The sequence below is a fragment of the Balaenoptera acutorostrata genome, chromosome 14 (genome assembly GCF_949987535.1).
Source record: "Balaenoptera acutorostrata chromosome 14, mBalAcu1.1, whole genome shotgun sequence".
In the NCBI taxonomy this organism is placed as follows: domain Eukaryota; kingdom Metazoa; phylum Chordata; class Mammalia; order Artiodactyla; family Balaenopteridae; genus Balaenoptera; species Balaenoptera acutorostrata.
In genome coordinates this window covers 44,477,343-44,499,165 of record NC_080077.1, presented here as the reverse complement: position 1 = coordinate 44,499,165, position 21,823 = coordinate 44,477,343, and the positions used below count along the sequence as shown (strand labels likewise).

Genomic DNA, 21,823 nt, shown 5'->3' with positions numbered 1-21,823 from the left:
TCTCAAGGAGATCAGAATCTAGCAAAAGCAAGAAACATACAAACAGCTAATGATAGCACAAAATAGTAAGGCTATAATCAATGTATGTACAAAGTGCTACAAGAATATGTCTATGAAAGGATGAGTAGGATTTATACATGAAAGAGGGCAGGAAGGTCATTCTAAGCAGAAGAAACAACATAACCAAAGGAATGCCAAAATGGAAGGACATTGTGGGTTCAACTATTAGACAGAAGTGTGTTCGGTGCCTAATAGGAGGTGAGCAATGGTGGGGGGATGGGCAGGGTCAACTATATATTGTGTGGAGCCCTACACAATGAAAATGTGAGGCTTTTAGCTTAAAAAGCAGGGGAAAAGTGCAGTGAAAGGTACTAAAATAAAAAGCTTCTACCTTTAAAAAAGAAAGTAATAGAATCATAAGAGTGATATATGACTAATGCATACTTGAAAATTGCAAAGAAGATTAAATATTTTTGGTGTCATAATTTTATGTACTATAATGAATAACAGTATTTACTAATGTGATATCTTAGTTTCTGGCTCATTTTTCTACAAATTCACTTACAAGGAAAAAAGAATTTGTACTCTTAGGAACTAAATTTCCAAACAATACAATTAAAAGCAATGACAGTTGCTAACACAAGATCATAAATATTTTTTGATAATTTCTAGTGGTCTTTCTGCTGATGCAAATTTACTGGAATTGTTCTCTAGGCAGTGACAACACTGAGATACATTTCTGATAAATTATTTTATAATATAACTTTTAGTACATCTAGAGCTGATAACTCTTTCAGAACAATTTTTTAAAAAGATTTGACTTTTTCTACAAATCAATTTCATGTAGATCTGAATTTAATTTTAAATGTAAATTTACACGACATTTTAATGTTTCCTATGACATTTCCTAAAACTTGTGAAGGTTATATAAGAAGCTAAAAGTAGCTTCGTGATTTGCATATAATTCAAAATACCTGTTTATGCATTCCATCTCTGTGTCTTCAATTACAAGGAAAACTTAATTTTGTAACTGTCTCCTTTTAATGGTTCATGTGAAGTGTCATATGAAAATAGCATTCTTTTCTGTCAAATGTGATCATCCTTAAATTTAATTTCCATTTCTAAGCCTATGGATATTTGCTTTGTAATGTTGCAGCAGTTTTCAAAACCAGAAATTCAAAACTCCTTGAAAAATTCTAATAACTCCCTGATATGCTTTATTGCAATATCTGTGTGTACGTTTTGACTTTGTAATAATTTACTGACAAAGTTTATTGTCCCATCGCCAGAGATCCTGACCCTGCCCTCAGGCTGGAGAGTTCATATTTGTGCAAATGCACAGGGATGGGCTCCAGGGATGGACAAGAAGCCCACCTCCCACCACCGTGCAGGTATTGACCCCATACAACACCTCTCTCCCAGGGCCATCATTGCCGCCACTGCTGCAGCTTCGGCTTCTACTGCTGCCATGACCACTGCCAATTTGGGTCCAGGTTCTAACCCTGGATGCCCCCTTGGGGACCCATGGCACCCCAGACTGCCCCAGGTACATGCCAGGGGGCCAGGCCAGTGGCTCAGACATTAGCCGCAGCAGAGCTGAGCTCATGCTCGTGTAAGCTACAGTCTAATTATGTCAGCGCTGCTTATGCCCATGTTCTATTGTTACTTGTGTGGTAGCTCACAAAACACAAGTTCAAAGATAAAATCATCAAGAATTTCAAGAAATCCATACCAGAGCCTTAGGATGGAGCCTTAAGATGGAGTCCCTTTTGAAATCAAGGCCCTGTGTGACTGCATAAACCGCTTGCCTGAGAAGCACGCCTTGGGGATGGAGAATGCAAAGAAGGATAGAGAATCTTCTCAAGTAGTATGGGGACAAGTTTTAAAGCTCTTTATATGCCTTAAGAAAGGGCTTCCCTGGTGGCACAGTGGTTAAGAATCCACCTGCCAATGCAGGGGACATGGGTTTGAGCCCTGGTCCGGGGACATCCCACATGCTGTGGAGCAACTAAGCCCGTGTGCCACAACTACTGAGCCTGCGCTCTAGACCCCATGAGCCACAACTACTGAGGCCTGCGTGCCTAGAGTCTGTGCTCCGCCACAAGAGAAGACACTGCAATGAGAAGCCCGTGAACTGCAACGAAGAGTAGCCCCCGCTCGCTGCAACTAGAGAAAGCCCGCAGGCAGCAACGAAGACCCAATGAAGCCAAAAATAAATAAAAATTTAACAAATAAATTTATATTTAAAAAATGCCTTAAGCAAGAGCACTAGGGCTTCCCTGGTGGCGCAGTGGTTGAAAATCTGCCTGCCAATGCAGGGGACACGGGTTCGAGCCCTGGTCTGGGAAGATCCCACATGCCGTGGAGCAACTGGGCCCGTGAGCCACAATTACTGAGCCTACACATCTGGAGCCTGTGCTCCGCAACAAGAGAGGCCACGATAGTGAGAGGCCCGCGCACCGCAATGAAGAGGGGCCCCCACTTGCCGCAACTAGAGAAAGCCCTTGCACAGCAACGAAGACCCAACACAGCCATAAATAAATAAATAAATAAATAAATAAATAAATAAGGTCATTTGCTTTAAAAAAAAAGAAAGAAAGAGCACTAAAGATTTAGGCACTCAAGATTTTGAAGTACGAAAGGGACATTAAATTTGTACTTTAAAAAGATCACTCTGGTGTCGAATCAGGTAACAATACTAGTAGGTCATCTAAAAAATTTATATAATCTAAGCAAGTGATTTTGGGGCACTGGATTTAGGGACAATAACAGATGCAAGTCATAGTATTTTGAGTACTAAATATGTGCTAGGCACTTTACAAACATTATTTCTAATACTCAAATAACCCTCTGAGGTACATTTTATCCCCATTTTGCACCTGAGGCTGCTGAAACCCTCAGAGTCTAGATTCCCAAAGTCATGCAGTAAGTGGAGCAGAGCCACCATTAAGCCCTGAGCTCATGCTCTCCCCATCAGGCATCACTTCTTCTAAGCTCAAGGACGACACCCCAGAATATGGTGACAGATCTACACAAAACTTCAGGGAGAGGATAGAGTCAAAGATTCCCTTAACATTTTCCCTTCCCTATCCTACACCCTCCAAAGTTCTCCAGCTTGTCCATGTTTATTTCAGGTGTATTTCAAAAGATCCTATGCCATAAAGAGGACTGAGGTCTAAAAGGGAAGACACTGTAGTAGATTCTTTCAAGGTCATGTGTGCATAGTGCCAAACACATAGTTGGTATTCTGTAAGTATTCCTTTCCTTTCCTTACTACTTCTCTAGTCATGGTCTCACTGTGCTCAAGTTTGATTTAGTTTGGTTTAGATTTTCCTGTTTTTTCCCCTAAGCTGGTACCCCACCTAAATTTCCCCCTTGTGTCACTGATCGTAAATTTGCCCAAAGGGCCATGGGAAAAGTGTGAATTTTCCATGCTGTGGAGACATTGCCCTCATTTGGTTCAGAAATAGTCCATGGGAAGGCATGGTTGGGAGAAATGAAAGAGATAAGCATGTAAATGAGTGAGGTGATCAGCACCCAGGCAGCATACAATAAATGTCACCAGCCCGTCAGCCACAAGAGAAGGCTGTTTAAAGCGCTCTTCTATTACCTACCACAGAGCAGGTGAGAGCCTTCCCACAGTGAACATCCCTGGGCTGCACACATGGAATCAGTCACAGCTTCCAGTCTGAAAATCACTATTCCTTTGTCGTTCAACAAAAATGTTCGTCAACTATGACAAAGACACCAGGCTTGATAGTTCCCATCCATTAAGCCAATAAGATCTCAGAATCTGATAATGTTGGGCTATATTATATTTCATCATATATGTAAAAACCAGGAGAATGAGGCCCATTGAGTTATTTCATCAGGTCTTGGGCCAGCTCTTCACAACCAATGACATTCAGTTTAAGTCAGAAATTATTTTAGAACGGACAGTTCTAAATGATCATTCCATTTCCCATTGTACCAATCCTCGTAGTATTCATTATTCCTTAAGAAATGAATATCGACTAGCTTAGCCATTTTTCAGGATTAAAACATAGTTCGACTTTACACTCAAGTCCATAGAACAGCCATTTATCGGTGGGGGGGGAAGGGGCACCCATATTTGCTGAGCGATGACCTCGTAGGCACACGCCAAGAAGCCCCTTTACATACATGTCCTCATTTACTTTCACAGTGACTGCTATCACCTCCATTTTACAGATGAGGAAACTGAGACTCAGAAAAGTGAAGCAACTGGCCACCTATCACAGCACTAGCACAAGGTGGAGCCAGAATCTGATGTTAGTTCTCTTTAATTTCAAGTGACCTCCATGGGTTAGAGTTCAGACCTTGTGCAGGCATACACAATTTACTCCAAGTTACTTGATTAAGTGGAACAAAAAGCAAGCACATAAGTGCCAGTCTGTCCCGATCCAAAAATGTGGTCTTACTATCTAACCCAGGTTCAATGTCATCTATTTCTTTTGTGACTTCTTATTTTCCTGCAGAACTCATCACCATGCTGCAAGTAATATAAACTTAATAAATGTTTGCTTCCTGGGGTTTGAGTAAAGTTCAAGTCATAGAACATAAATATCATTTTCATAACAGGTCATCAAGGTACATCAGCTTTTGTAGTAAACTGGGAAGTCATTGCTTCCCCAGTGATAATCCAGGCAAACTGAGAAATACCGTGAATTAGCTTGAGTTAAACAGCTGCTACAGTTGTGCCCTGTATACTCTGCTTAGCAACAACCGTCAGGTCTTCCAATGATGAAAGAGCCCTGGGAGCTGAGTCCTGACCCGGTGGAATGTGTGGAGCGCTGGGTGTGCAGGGTGCTGGAAGGCGGGAGATTAAAGGAGGACTGGCAAGCGTGGGCTGGAAGGAGAGGGCAGCATTGAAAGACGTGTGTGTGTCCTGTGCAGGGAGGAGGGCTGGGCCACACAAGGATCTGAAGGACGAAGCTGAGCCAAAGGACACCTGGTTGATCTTTTGAAAGGAGGACGGGAGGTTGTGGGAGATAATCGGACCCTTAAGCCACTCGTCTAGGTGCATACCCTCTACTCCCTTCTCCTAACTCATTGTTCACCAAACCTGTGGAATCTCTCTAGAGATCATTTCCTTACATACTGGATCCCAAAGCTCAGGGGGTCATAATTATGCCTGCTTATCTGTCAGGGCCCTGAAGGGAGTCAGTCACCATCCTTCCCACTCTGCCCATCCCCCTCCTGCCTCTCCTCTCCTCAGCTCTCAGGTGCTTCCCTGAGACACAGACACAGTTGACAGCAGCAGGGCTCCGGCAGCGTTCGAGAGGTGACCACAGGCCACGTGGGTGAGCCTCCACCTTAGGGAGGTACTCTCCTCAAACGAGGCAAATGACCTCCCCTCCCACCAAGGTGGGAGCTCCATGAAGAAGACAGTAAACATTACCTGTAATCCCATCACCTAAAGAGACAACCACCATTAACATTTTAGTTATTTTCTTCCAGGCTTTTACTATATACCTAGAATGTTTCTTTTACAAAATTGGAATATCTGTCTATATATATATATGTGTGTGTGTGTGTGTGTGTGTGTGTATTGTATGCAGATATAGATATAGGTAGTTTTATGCCTGTCTTTCACTTAAGATTATATAATCAGTGTTTTTTCATGTCAATAAATATTCTTAGGAAACAAGACTTTTCTTAACAACTGACTGTCATGTTATAAATACAACATAACATTTAAACATTTGCCTATTGTTAGACATTTGAGTTGTTTCAGGTTTTTATTATCAAAATATACTGTAATAAACATCTTGTATATAAATTTATCTGTATATTTATGTTTATTTTCATAAAATAATAACAGCTAATGTTCATTGCTTTCTTACTATGTGCCTGACCCTGAGCTAAATGCTTTATGCATATAGCTTTATGCATATTCATTTAATTTTCACAAAAGTCTATAAGGTAGGTTCTACTGTTATCCCCATTTCACAGGGGATGGATGACATAGAGAGGTTAAGGAAACTGTCCAAGCTCACACTAGAAGAAAACAGGGGAGTCAGGGTTCAAATGCAGACAGTTTTACTCTGGAGCCTGAACTCAAAGTCAGCTGTAACTTCTTAGAAAATTAAATTACACGGAATCAAAGACTAAGAAGATTTTATTTACTAGTTTGTATGTTTGTCATAAAGTAATTCCTGCAGGTAGTATATGAGTGATATTAAATGAAAAATAAAAGACTTCTATACCCTCCTCCCCTACTCCCCAGACTTACTCCCTAAAAGTGGTAAACCTTCCTTGTTTTTACTTCTCTTTACTTTCAATGTTTTAAAACTGAATGATGATATGTCTAAGGGTGAATCTTTATTCCATCCATCTAGCTGAATACTCAGTGGAATGCTTTCAATCTGAAGACTTGTTCCCTTTAAGTCTGGGAATTTTTTTCTAGTTTTTTTTTTTCTTTTATTACTTCTCCTTTTTTCCTCTGTTCCCTTTTTCAAAACTCCTTCTGGAGGAACATCAGATTTTTTTTCTCACATCTCATCTAGCTGTTCTAAGTTCTGGGAAATTTTCTAGACATTACCTATCAGCCTTTCTATTTAATTCTTTCCACTTCAGGAATTTCATATTTTAACTTTTAAAAACTCTTTCCTTGTCATTTATTGGGTTCCTCAAGAAGAAGAAGCAGATTCTGATATGGAGATTTGTATGAGGAATTTATTGAGGAGTGTTCACTAGATCAATACCTGTTGATGGAAAGAGAAGGGAAGGGAAAGGAAGGAAGCAGGATAGGGCAGAGAGAGAAGTTAAACTGTGATGCATTCACAGAAAGACCTTACTCAGCAAAGGCATGAGGCACTATACATCCCACTGACAAGTCACTGACTTTACGCTATCCCAGGGAGAGGGTGCTGTTGTTATGGATAGTGGGGCTAGCTGAGGTCCCATGAGCAGGAAAAGCAAACTCATACCCAGAATATGAGTTTATTCCAGGAAAGATGAATACCAGAGAGGTCACTGCTAGAAAGAAAAAATTAAATGTTTTATTCCTGTGCCATTTTAAAAAATATTTGCTTTAACCTATTTGTGATCCATTGAAGTGTAAGTTAATTCTGTACTACTTTGCCAGTCAGGCTTACTTTGTAATAATTTATGTTTCTTATCTCAAGTCTTCAACGTTAAGGATATATTTAGGTAGCCCTAGGAGCTATGTCATTTTTCCCAAAATAACATCCTGATCCTAAACCCTACAATCTGATAATAAGGAATTACTATCAATGAGACGTTGTAAACAGACATAATATTTCTGAATCTGAAAAGTATTTGACCTATCAAAGGAGCACTGGAGCAAAGGTCCGCTGTCAGAGTCATACTTCCCATCATGACGTTGCCGGGTTTCTCTTACAAGCATGAGTAATGATCCTTCATTTGTCAGTCAGCAGTCAGCCTATCCTGCCTACGGGCAGGTCCTTCACTCTTTCTATTGGCCAGAGAGAGTGATGGAAGGCAGCAGCTGCTGCCTTGCTCAGGGCTAGGCTCCACCTCCACCCTACAGAGATCACTGACTGAAATGCATCAGAGACCACTCAGCTGTTCATTAAGGAGCCCACATAGAGGGCCGGCATGCTGAGCACTTACATGTGAACTGAATCTAGGAGGTCTAGTTCACAGAAAAAAAGTGTCCAGCCCCATCCCCTTTTCCCTTTACAAACACAGGGCACGAACTAGGGACTAGTGCTGCAGGCATATCAGGGATTTGTGTGCAAACTGCCAATTAATAGGCCAACCTTAGTTCCTGAGAGAACACTAGGTAAAAGGAAAAGGGTTTGAACAGGCATTCTGGAGCCTAGTGCTGTGTCAGCACTAATCGGTGGATAGTGTTTCACAGAGTGGGGTTTGCAGCACTGCCAGGTGTGTCTTTGGAACGCCACTGTCACTAAATCTGGAAATAAAGTAAGGTGATAAGGAGGGACAAGAAAGAGGTAACATCCAGTGGGTGCTAGGACCTCTCAGGGACCCTGGATGAATTTTATTCGGCTGTTTTTCTGAGAGTGCATATTTGGGGGTTATACCTAGTCTCAGATTCTGAGGTGATGCTCTCTGGATACTAGCATTCTATGCATAGGGCTGAGAAGCAATTGCTTTCTAAGAACTCCGATATTCCTGGATTTGGGACCCATATTGACCCTGGGACTCTTCCATTGAACAGCTGACCGGCCTCTACTGTGTATCAATAATCTCCAGAGGCTAAGCGATTGGGCTGGGCTGACAGCAGCATCTGCTGCTCGTCCATCATCTCTTCCGGCCAATAGAAGCAGAGCATGGTCCCCGTGGCCTGGGAAGGCCTTCACTCTCCCTCTCCAGTGGCTGTGCCAGATGAAGAAGTCATTACTACTCAGGGCTGGAAAAGAAACCAAGGATGTCTGGAGGGAATAAAAGAATGAGAGAACAGGATACAGGCAGCCAGTTGGTCACCAGGGCACATTACAGCCTCTGGGCACTCTTTCCAGATGCCTTGCATTTTTCAGTGTGCAGCCACTTTCCCCATCCCTTCACTGGGGGGAGTTCAAGGTTGCAACATCCCTGCATAATTCAGTCTTTAAGAGAGGGATAGGAATGTCTTGAGAAAGAGTAAGCGATGTGGCAACCCAAAAAGAGATTCAAAGTTTTCTCATTGTTTTGAGATTAACTCAGGAAGCTCCTCGAGGAGCCGTGGGTTTCCAGGAGCCATGAATGTCATTTAGGGAAAGTGAGAAAGAAATGATGAGACAAGCAATCTTTCAGTGCTCCTTCAAATGCTCTCAGTTTGACCCAATTCTCTCTGTACTCAGGATGTGTATGTCTTTCATGGTTGCCCTTAATCATTATTTTCATGTCCTATTTCTCAAAAGCCTTATAGTTGTTAATAGTGAGAATAACACTAATAATATCTTCCTCTTGAACCATGCACAGCATTTACAAAGACTGTTCACATTCATGACTTCATCTGAAACCCTAGGAAAGAAAGACATGTGGTATCGTGCCCGTTTTAGAGACAAAAGCCAGAAAGGTCAAAAAAGGTGTGAGCAGCCCCAGGTAGAAGACCTGATAAGAGCCAAGGTGGAACTTGACCTCGGAAGTTACGTTTCTAAGTCCACGTTTCTTTCCACACTCATGGCTCACATTACATCAGCACTGTCCACAACTCAAGTAACACCAGTCAGCTGTGATCCAGAAGTAGGGGCAAGGTGAAATACATAACACCTGGGAAGTTCATCTGGAGTATGTTTCTGCCATGATGTCATTGCCCTGAAGGAAGTTACATCCACGCCACCAGTGTATATGTGTGTGTGTGTAATAAAATTGTAATCTTTCCACTCACCAGATCAATGACTGCTGAAATGGAGTCGTTGAGGGAATCTCAGTTTTTTTATGAACTCCTTTATTCCCTCTCATTTGGGATTTGGTGTCATTTTCTCAAATCCTTGGGAACTGAAAAAGGGACAAAGTAATTGACAAAGTCAGTCAGTTGATTTATGCTGAGATCTGAAAGGTAGAATTCTGTGCGTGTGTGCATATGTGTGTGGGTGTTTTAAAAAGCAGTGTGATTCACTTTTGTAGCCTATAGAAAACAATTCTTAACATTTAAGAGGAGAATTCATGCAGGAAAACATTTAGATATGGAAGTGCAGACACTGTGCAGAAAGTTAGCTGTCCTTAAACTATCATCAACTTCCAATAAATGACATGTTTCATTTTTCCCTTCCTCGGGATCAATGTTTTTAAATGTCCCTTTCTTTGTCCGTTTCCTCTTTTCATAAAAATGAGCATACGACAATAAAATATTTTTCCTTATCCTCTCAAAAAACACATAAGAAAGGATTCTACCACTAGCTTAAACCAAATAAAATAAAACAGCATGACCAACAAGTATCTCATTATTTTGAGGACAATCTTTTTGCTGATTTGACTTTCCACACCAATTAAGAGATTTGGATTAGGCAATGAAGCTTGGAGAGTCTTTCACAGTAACACTTAGCAAACTTTAATTCATAAACACTAGAGTGCATGACACCCAACAAAAAACATCCACAAAGCACATCAGTTAAGAAAGAAGAATAACAATCCTTGATCTTTTTTAGATAACTGTCAGAAAGATTAGGGATATGGGATAAGACCATTATGAATATATAAAAATGGAAATACCACTAAGATCCTAATTATTCTCTCTACTAAAAGAACAATGAAAGCTACAATTTTTCCCAAACTTGATCCCAAGACAGACTTGTCTTCCACCCTCAAATCCATTTTCCTCTCAAGTTTTAGGAACTGAAACAAAAAAAGAGGAAAGAGTAGGAAAAAAAAGTAGGGAAAAGTTAAAACCCATAGCCCTCAAGCAGTAGTCACCTCCAGCCAGCACAAATAAACTATAAAGGGTATTGAACCAATTGCATCATTTACTCTCTTATTAAGGTATTTCTTAAAGTATAATGAAAGATTATCTTCATGATCATTTCTTGAATAAGCTTAAGTGGGAGTTCTAGAATAATGTATGATTAATATCATCCAGATTGTCCACACTAAAAAAAGAAAAAGAATTCTAGCATTCAACGTGCCTTTAATACAAATCACAGTGGGAATGTAATATTTAAAAAGTAATTCACAATGCCAACTCCTATAATATATAGAGCAGTGATTCTCAAACTTTATCATGCATCAAAATCACCTAGAGAATTTATGAAAACAGATTGCTGGTCTTGCCCCCCAGAGCGTCTGATTCCGTAGGTCTGGGGTGGGGTCTGAGAATTTGCATTTGCAATATGTTTCCAGGTGATGCTGATGCTGCTTGTCTGGGAACCACTCTTTGAGAATCACTGCTATAGAGGAATTAACCTAATAGGAAATAACAAAGGGCCTTTGGCTTTGGGCTGAGTAAATTCATTGATGAAATAAAGAAACAAATTTCAGAATGGAAACTACATTCATTCAACAACTATATAAGTGCTCACTATAGGTCAGTAACTGCTCTAGATACTGGAGATACAGTGGTGACCAAAACAGGCAGGGTTCCTGTCCTCACTGGGCTTATGTTCTCTTGGGAAGATGCATGATAAGCAAGTCATCATGAGTGCTAGAAAGAGAAATGAATGAGGGGATAGAAAAATGACAGAGGTGGGGTGCTATGAAACCTGGTATTGGAGAAGAGACTCTTAGAGGGGCCATTTGTGCAGAGGCTTGAATTCAGCAAGGAAACAAGATGAGATCGAGAAAGACTGCAGGAGCATTCTAGGCAGGGGAGTAACAAAGTTCAAAGACAAAGTGTTTTGCTATTGCTGTTACCTATTTTCACAGCCCATCTTCAAGATCAGCTTTGGCCAATGAAGGTATTTTTGACAGGAAACTCATATGTTCTTAAAACTTCACCTGCATACACTAAAAAGCACTCATGCAATTTCTAGAACTGAAAAAGGAATTGAATAAACTGCCAAACAATGGATTCAACAAAGAAATTAAATGTCAGTATAGAATATTATTGTAATATTATTGAAAGAATAGTATCATGTGAATAGTATTTAGCCAAAGTCAGCATCGTCGGTATGATATATACAGACAACTGAAAATTTTCTTGATTTAATAGAAAGGATTTCAAAATTTGATGCTAGAATAACCAAACATTTAAGGTAGATGAAAAATACTAATAATAAAGCAAAGGATCACTGTCTAGTGTGGAGAATTCAAACTGGGATTATTAATTTAATGAGTAATAAAATGAAAGAAATTATCATAGATAAAATTTGAAAAAACAAGTTTTACTCAGTTCAGCTAAACTGTACCAGAGATAAAAGTCATGTTGAAAGATTAACATTGAGTTTATGTATCGTTGATCTACCAGAGAAAAAAACAAGAACATCACAAGTAATTAGTATTTCCTTGGTTTTACACCTAATAAAAAAAAACTAAAGGTTTTAACTCTGTGAAGAAAGAAACAACTTTAAATTTTAGACATTAATTTTAAAAGTCTAGAGAGGGAGACTAAGAAAATGACATTAACATTGTTGGTGAAGAAAAGGGTGTACAAGCCAGAGTTTTAGCTGAAAACCAGGAAGTGTTTTGTGCCAAGTACAATGTATATTTTGAATTCGTCACTAAAAGACATGGCCTCAGCTGTGCAGATAGTAGTGACTTTTGGGGAACAATTTAACAATTATTTATAATATATTCTAGATCTGGTCAAAAATAGAACATCTTGATGAAACATATCAATTGTGACTTTAAAAAGTATTTTTGGCCACATAACAGAATATCTGACTACATTGTTAAGACAATTAAATTTAATTTAGTTGAGATATGAGATGCACAAAGAGTCTTAGGCCAAATCACAGAATATCCTCCAGGAGTGAATCATGGACATTGGCAGGATATGAAATTAATTTTAAACTTGTAGTAGCCAGAGTTATTGGTATAAACAGTTGCTTGCTATTAATGTTAGCAAAACTTACCAAAATATATATAACTTTAGCAATTTCACTTTGTAAAGGCTTTTTTAACTTCTAAAAAATTTAAAGAGAGTAGTTAAATTTAAAGATATATAAAATGCTATAAATGTAACATTCCAATAAATTATAAGGAAATTAAAACATGGGGGGAAGTTCACCTGACTGTGAAGTTAATTCACATATAAATAATAAATGAATTTCCATTTATACTATTTTCTGACCATTATTGATCAAGTTATAGTTGATCGATACACTGCTATTTTTTTGGAATATATTGATATTAAATTTTTTGAAAGAAAACATACACAGTATTTGACTGAGATATTACTTTTAGAGATGGTGAATATCATTATATAAATCAGAGCAATATAGAAGATGAAATTAAAATATCTTGTAATATTTTCTGTAAAAATGGTAATTTCTCATATGCTAAACCATAGCAATGTTTGAACCTGATTTGTAAAATTCATGGTTCATTTCCAAATGTAATTATTTCTTTAAGAACTTATTGAGAATTCCAGTTGCTACTGTCTCAGTAGAGCAAAGTTTCTCCAAATAGAAATTGATAAAACCTATCAAAGAACTACAATGACTCAAAGAAAGTTATTTGGTTTGACATTACTGCTAATAGAAAACAAATATTGTTAAACTCTTCATGATAATAACATAATTAGCAATTTTGCTGAAATGAAGGCAAGAAAATGCATGTTTTGTCATATTTTGCTATGTTGTTACTCATCCAAACATCCCCAACCCATCAAAAGAATACCTAAATATGTGCAATAATAATTAAATCCAGTTGTGATGTATTTTTGCCTAATTTAAGTCACTGTGGGTTCTGTATTATGCTACCTCCTGTGGTAATAATGGCAAGCAAAAGGAGACATTATCCCCCTCTCATGGGGTTTAAAAGCAAGTGGGAAGCATAGAAATTGATCAAATATTCATGCCACTGAATATTTTATTTCAACCTAAGTTCTGAGATAAAATCATGCTTCCATTGAAAGAGGATCAGTGATTTTGAGAATGTATGGAAAGGTTCGAAAAGGTAGTCTTAAGTGCAGCATAATACAGCAATTCTGGAACTTAGTAGGCAAACTAAAGGAAAGCACGAATGAGAATAAGGCTCAGAAGTGAAGGTTGCTCACATCTCAGATGCCTCAGAGTCAGGCAGCTCAGAGTGGGAAAGAGACCCACTCTGTGACTAGGAAATAACCTGTCTGATGGCTTTATTCTTTGTATAAATCATGGCTTACTTCTTGATCTTAAAAAAAAAGAAAGTAAAAAGGGAATATTCAAAAAGTAGAAACAACTCAAATGTTCTTCAATAGGTGAATGGGTAAGCAAATTGTGATACACCAATACAATGGAATACTACTCAGCAATAAAAAGGAACAAACTATTAATTCACATAACAACTTGGATGAATCTCAGATGCATATTGCTAAGTGAAAGGAGCCACACCAAAAAAGGCTACATACTGCATGATTCCACTTATATGGCATTCTAGTCTGGATACAGCAAAGCTACAGGCACAGAAAAGATATCAGTGGCTGCCAGAATCTAGGAGTGAGAGGGGTCAGGAGTTGACTACAAAGACACTTGAGGGAATTTTTTTTTTAATGATAAAACTTCTGTATCTTAATTTTGATGGGGGTTACATTCTTGTTTGCATTTGTCAAAACTCATATGACTATGCATGGCCAAGGGTGAACTTTTTCTGTATGCAAATTTACCTTAATTTTTAAAAATCACTTCAATGTACCCAAAGAAAAAGGGAAAGAAAAAAATATAAGGAAATGTTGAAATGTTACAATGCTATAACTTGGTTGGTGATTCTTCTCTAAATTCTTGCATCTTCAGTTTTTGACACCCCACTCACTACCTGTGAAACTTAGATCATAACTGCAAATTGAAAGTGAAGAGTAAGTTTAAGTAATTGATGAATCTTCAAACTGTCTTGACAGACCTCAGCAATTAGACTGGAAATGCAAATGCACAGTTCACTTATTTATTCCACTCCATTTAAATTCTGATGTATACTTATGTCTCAAATTTAACCCAGACTAAAAAGGCATCTCACTTGAAGCCTATCTTTTTATGTAGAAATGGAATGTGTTAAGTAAAATGTTTTGAAAGTCCTTATGAGACTGAAGAACATAAATGAGCAGTTACTATAAGCAGTAACCTAATCTTCTGGCAGTTGTAAAGGAGCTGAACTTTTACAATAAAGGTTTAGAGGAAAATTGTCTGGAATTGGTTGCCATGATAATCCTTTGGAATAAATTGGTATGGTGACCCAATTTAACAAACATGGGCTTCAACCATGCAACAGTTAAACAAAGAACACTTGTTCCTGAAGATAATTATACTCTGACTTTCAGAGTAAAGTGTATTTGATTACCTAAGCTAAAGTAGATTTCCTTCCTTTTCCAGCAGCTGACAATCATAAGACTTGAGGTGCAATTGTGATTTCCCCAGGCCACTTCCCGAAGAGCTTGCCAGTCTACACTCCCCTGCAAGGAAATCCCCAAATTTTAACAAGCAGACATTTTTTTTACTCAAATTGCTGGATACTTTCCAAGACTACTGACCAGTTAGGAGATGGTGAATTAGTATCTCCTCTTTTTCCTGTATCTAACTTTTATTAGACTTCATATACAAATATGAATTACCCCATAGAACAGATGTGAATTCCTTTCACCATAAAGAAGAATCTAGATAACAAAAGCAAGGAAAAGATAAACAGTACTAGGCCCAACTGGATATATTTTCTCTACCGCTATAATTTTCCCAAACTTGAATCTTTTAAAGTTGAAAAGATTTAAATTTCCTTTAAACAGTCACATACAATGTCTTTAAAAACGACTTCAGGAATAGGTTCAGATGCTTCGTGTTGAACTTTGCAAGCAATACTTGCTGTTGTATTCCATCATAAGCAAATTCTTTTAGAAAATAAAAAAGAGGGAACATCCCCAACTCTTTATATAAAGTTAGCATAGTCTTGATAACAAAACAAGCTAAACATACTACAAGACAGAAAAAATACAATTTCACTCATGAAAAAATTCCTAAACAAGATATTCACAACCAAATCCAAAAAATTATGAAAAATATGAGACATCACCATGGTTGGTTAATATTAGTAAATCAATTGATGAAATTCTCCACATTAACAGATTAAGGAGAAAGTTTGTCTGGTCATCTCAATTAATTCAATGTGATAAGTAAAATCATCATCATTTACAGAGGATATTATTGTCTACATAAAATATACTGGAAAAATTTATAAGTAAACTATTGGTATTTATAAGCAAATTTAGCAAGGCGGCTGGATAACAACAACAACAACAAAAATCAATGCACAAAGCATAAATAGAGACATAGAGACACAGATGTAGAGAACAAATGTATGTATACCAAGGGGGAAAGGAGTGGGGAGGGAGGAATTGGGAGGCTGGGATTGACACACATATATTACTGATACAATATATAAAATAGACAACTGATACAAACATACTATATAGCACACGAACTCTACCTAATGCACTGTGGTAACCTAAATGGCAGGGAAGTTGAAAAGGGAGGGGATATCTGTATGTGTATGGATGATTCATTCTGTTATGCAGTGGAGGCTAACACAACATTGTAAAGCAACCATACTCCAATAAAAATTAATTTAAAAACTCAATGCACAATTGTATCTGTCTTTACCAGCAACAATAAATTAGAAATTTTATTTTAAAAAGATACCATTGGGCTTCCCTGGTGGCACAGTGGTTAAGAATCCACCTGCCAATAATGCAGGGGACACGGGTTTGAGCCCTGGCCCGGCAAGATCCCACATGCTGCAGAACAACTAAGCCTGTGTGCCACAACTACTGAGCCTGCGCTCTAGAGCCCGCAAGCCACAGCTACTGAGCCTGCATGCCGTAACTACTGAAGTCCGTGCACCTAGAGCCCGTGCTCCGCAACAAGAGAAGCCACCGAAATGAGAAGCCCTCACACCACAATGAAGAGTAGCCCCCACTCGCCACAACTAGAGAAAAGACCGCACACAGCAACAAAGACCCAATGCAGCCAAAAATAAAATAAATTAAATAAAAATTTTAAAAAAGGTACCATTAACAAGAGCAACCAAAAATGGAGAATGCCTAGGGATACATCTTGAAAGACATTTAAAAAGACCTAAATAAATAAAGAGATATTTCCTGTACTTGCACAGAAAGACCCAATGGCAAAAAGATGTCACTGATCCTCAAATTGATCTGGAAGACTTTTCATGGAACCTAGCAAGCTAATTTAAAATTTTATACGGTAATTCAAAATACAAAAATATCCAAGATGCTCTAAAAATAAACTACAAGGTATGGGAATATACCCTACCATAAAGGAGTGGAAAGACAAACCAAAATGGGAGAAGATATTTACATCGCATATAACAAAGGATTAGTGTTCAATACATATGTAAAACTCCTATGAATCTAAAAGAAAAAAACAAGCAACCAAGTAGAAAAAAACGTGCAAAATACATGACAGACATTTCATAGAAGAGAAGACATTAATGGCTAACTGTCATAAGTAATCAAGAAAAAGGAAATGAATATAAGACTTCAATATACACATAACATATTGGGCAATTTAAAAATCAAGACCGTGTGCTGTGGAGAATGTTTAGTAATGGGAACTCTCTTACCCCTTCTTGGTGGGAGTATAAACAGGTAAAATCAATTAGAAAAACATTTTGGCATTATTTAGTAGAGTTAAACATGCATAAACCCTATGATTAGCCATTTTACTCCCAATTATAATATACTTTAAAGAAATTCTTGTACATGTATGTACCAGGAGACATGCCCATACCTGCGTTTTTTTCAATATCAAAAAACTATGAACATTGGGAATTCCCTGGCAATCCAGTGGTTAGGACTCTGCAGTTTCACTGCCCAGGGCCAGGGTTCAATACCTGGTTGGGGAACTAGGATCCCGCAGCCGGGTGGCGCAGCCAAAGAAAAAAAAACTACCGTGAACACCTGAAATGCCCCTTAACAATAGAATGAATAAAACTGTAGTTTTATTCTCTACAACAGACTATATACAGCAGTGTACACAGGAGAAAATAAATGGACTACACCTTTACATATCAACATGGATGAATAGAAAAAACATAAATATGAGTGAAAGAAGCAGGCCACAGAAGAACACATGCAGTACAAGTAAATTTACATGAAGTTCATAAAGAGACAAAACTAAGTATTTTGTCTAACCATGTCCATCATAGATGGTAAAACTAGGCTAAATAGACAATGAAATGCTTTAAACATTGAGATCCTTTTCTCACTCAATTGAATCTCTAAATTTTAGAGATGGGTTCTTCATTTCTGCAGTGGTCAGGACTTTGGTTATGAATTGTACACTAAGCCCATGGCACTCCGATCCATGTTATTGTTTACAACATACAAGAATATCTATCTCAGGGGCTTCCCTGGTGGCGCAGTGGTTGAGAGTCTGCATGCCGATGCAGGGGACACGGGTTCGAGCCCTGGTCTGGGAAGATCCCACATGCCGCGGAGCAACTAAGCCCGTGAGCCACAACTGCTGAGCCTGCGCATCTGGAGCCTGTGCCCTGCAACAAGAGGGGCCGCGACAGTGAGAGGCCCGTGCACCACGATGAAGAGTGGCCCCCGCTTGCTGCAACTAGAGAGAGCCCTCGCACAGAAACGAAGACCCAACACAGCCAAAAATAAATAAATAAATAAATAAATTTATAAAAAAAAAAAAAGAATATCTATCTCAAAAGAAGCCTAAGAAGTATGGCCAGTAGCCTCTAACTTCATGTAGTAGAGATAATTTATAAATTTAGTTTCTTACTGTCAGACTATAATGAGGGCATAATTGTTAGACACAAAAAGAAAATAAATACAAAGACTACTTCTATGAGAAGCCTGTTGAAATCTAGTTAGAACCTTCAAGTTGTTCATACAGTTCAAAGTTTATCAAGATATAAGATATTAATAGATGTTTAAAGTCGAGGCCCTACTAAGTAAATATTGGATCATTATAGAACCATTAAGAACTTAACTGAGCATTTATGGAGAATTTCCCTAAATAAAACCTAAATCAAAGTAAATCCTTCTTGTGACTCAGAGTGAAAAACTATGCTAACCACCTTTTAGAGAAGAGGTCATGGAATCAGTAAAATGCAAATATGATTTCTGGCTCTCTCACTCTGTGACTTCAGAAGGATTACTGAACTCCTAAAGATATCAGCTCCCTAATATATAAAATTAAGATAATAGGGCTGTTAGAAAAATTAAATAAAATATATGCAAAGTGTCTACTAAGTACTCAAAATGTTATCTATTATTAATGCAATTATTAAAATACTATATCAGTAACAACTAAGTTAATCTGGAGCCCTGACAATTTAGAATGTCCAAAAGACATTTTTGTTATCGTTTGAGTCATACAAGTTTTTATTAAATGAGTTCATTGGCCTAAAGATTCTTTAAGCAAAGAAAATAGAGGTCTAAATCAATGTATTGATTAGCTGGAAAATTCAACTGTTTCTTTTGCTTCCTAAAAAATGTATATGTGCAGGTATATTTTGAAGCGGTAGGGTGTAAGTTTTCAGAAACTCCAAGGGACAAAGATCTTTTCATCTCTCAGAAAGATGCATTTCAAACCTTATGCAATAGTTAAGAGAAAAATTACCTCATCTTAAGGAAGCACCCTGATTTCAAATTACACTACAAAGCTACAAAAATTGAAACAGTATGGACTGGCACAAAGACAGATACATAGATCAATGGAACAGAATAGAGAGCACAGAAATTAATTCACGGAGGAGCTTCAAGATGGCGGAAGAGTAAGACGTAGGGATCACCTTCCTCCCCACAAATACATCAGAAATACATCTACATGTGGAACAACTCCTACAGAACATCTACTGAACGCTGGCAGAAGACTTCAGACCTCCCAAAAGGCAAGAAACTCCCCACGTACCTGGGTAGGGCAAAAGAAAAAAGAAAAAACAGAGGCAAAAGAATAGGGATGGGACCTGCACCAGTGGGAGGGAGCTGTGAAGGAGGAAAGGTTTCCACACACTAGGAAGGCCCTTCGCGGGCGGAGACTGCGGGTGGTGGAGGGGGAAAGCTTCGGAGCCACGGAGGAGAGCGCAGCAACAGGGGTGTGGAGGGCAGAGCGGAGAGATTCCCGCACAGAGGATCGGTGCCGACCAGCACTCACCAGCCCAAGAGGCTTGTCTGCTCACCCGCCGGGGCGGGCGGGGGCTGGGAGCTGAGGCTCAGGCTTCAGTCGGATCCCAGGGAGAGGACTGGGGTTGGCTGCGTGAACACAGCCTGAAGGGGTTAGTGCATCACAGCTAGCCAGGAGGGAGTCCGGAAAAAAGTGTGGAGCTGCCTAAGAGGCAAGAGACTTTTTCTTGCCTCTTTGTTTCCTGGTGCGCGAGGAGAGGGGATTCAGAGCGCCACCTAAACGAGCTCCAGAGACAGGCACAAGCCGCGGCTATCAGCGTGGACCCCAGAGACGGGCATGAGACGCTAAGGCTGCTGCTGCCGCCACCAAGAAGCCTGTGTGTGAGCACGGTCACTATCCACACCGCCCCTCCCGGGAGCCTGTGCAGCCCACCACTGCCAGGGTCCCGTGATCCAGGGACAACTTCCCCAGGAGAACGCACGGCGCGCCTCAGGCTGCTGCAACGTCACGCTGGCCTCTGCCCCACAGGCTCGCCCCGCATCCATACCCCTCCCTCCCCGTGGCCTGAGTGAGCCAGAGCCCACGAATCAGCTGCTCCTTTAACCCCGTCCTGTCTGAGCGAAGAACAGACGCCCTCAGGAGACCTACACGCAGAGGTGGGGCCAAATCCAAAGCTGAACCCCAGGAGCTGTGAGAACAAAGAGAAAGGGAAATTTCTGCCAGCAGCCTCAGGAGCAGCGGATTAAACCTCCACAGTCAACTTGATGTACCCTGCATCTGTGGAATACCTGAGTAGACAACGAATCATCTCAAATTGAGGAGGTGGACATTGGGAGCAACGATATATATATTTTATTCCCTTTTTCTCTTTTTGTGAGTGTGTATGTGTATGCTTCTGTGTGTGATTTTGTATAGATTTGCTTTTACCATTTGTCCTAGGGTTCTGTCTGTCTGGGTTTTTTTGTTTTTTTAGTATAGTTTTTAGTACTTGTTACCATTGGCGGATTTGTTTTTTGGTTTGGTTGCTCTCTTCTTTCTTTCTTTTTCTTTTATTACTTAAAAAAAATTCTTTTAATAATTCTTTTATCTTTTTCATTTTACTAACTTTATTTTATTTTATTTTATATTTTATCTTCTTCTTTCTTTCTTTCTTTTTTTCCTCCCTTTTATTCTGAGCCGTGTGGAGGAGAGGCTCTTGGTGCTCCATCCAGGCGTCAGGGCTGTGCCTCTGAGGTGGGAGAGCCAAGTTCAGGACATTTGTCCACAAGAGACCTCCCAGCTCCACAGAATATCAAACGGTGAAAATCTCCCAGAGATCTCCATCTCAACCCTAGGACCCAGCTCCACTCAATGACCAGCAAGCTCCAGTGCTGGACACCCTATGCCAAACAACTAGCAAGACAGGACCACAACCCCACCCATTAGCAGAGAGGCTGCCTAAAATCATAATAAGGCCACAGACACCGCAAAACACACCACCAGACGTGGACCTGCCCAACAGAAAGACAAGATCCAGCGTAATCCACCAGAACACAGGCACTAGTCCCCTCCACCAGAAGCCTACACAACTCACTGAACCAACCTTAGCCACTGGGGGCAGACACCAAAAACAACGGGAACTACGAACATGCAGCCTGCGAAAAGGAGACCCCAAACACAGTAAGGTAAGCAAAATAAGAAGACAGACAAACACACAGCAGATGAAGGACCAAGGTAAAAACCCACCAGACCTAAAAATTGGAGAGGAAATAGGCAGTCTACCTGAAAAAGAATTCAGAATAATGATAGTAAAGATGATCCAAAGTCTTGGAAACAGAATAGAGAAAATACAAGAAACGTTTAACAAGGACTTAGAAGAATTAAAGAGCAAACAAACAGTGATGAACAACACAATAAATGAAATTAAAAATTCTCTAGAAGGGATCATTAGCAAAATAACTGAGGCAGAAGAATGGATAAGTGACCTGGAAGATAAAATAGTGCAAATAACTACTGGAGAGCAGAATAAAGAAAACAAAATGAAAAGAATTGAGGACAGTCTCAGAGACCTCTGCGACAACATTAAACACACCAACATTCGAATTATAGGGGTCCCAGAAGAAGAAGAGAAAAAGAAAGGGACTGAGAAAATAATTGAAGAGATTATAGTT

General features: G+C 39.3%; 1 long non-coding RNA gene across 1 annotated transcript in view; it reads right to left on the bottom strand.

Moving 5' to 3' along the window:
* Window positions 1-21,823, bottom strand: part of LOC130704754 (uncharacterized) — a 221,487-nt gene that overhangs the window by 180,743 nt on the left and 18,921 nt on the right. The window contains exon 2 of the long non-coding RNA XR_009005222.1: window positions 9,341-9,450. This is a non-coding gene — a long non-coding RNA (uncharacterized LOC130704754). The remainder of the gene's footprint in view (window positions 1-9,340; window positions 9,451-21,823) is intronic.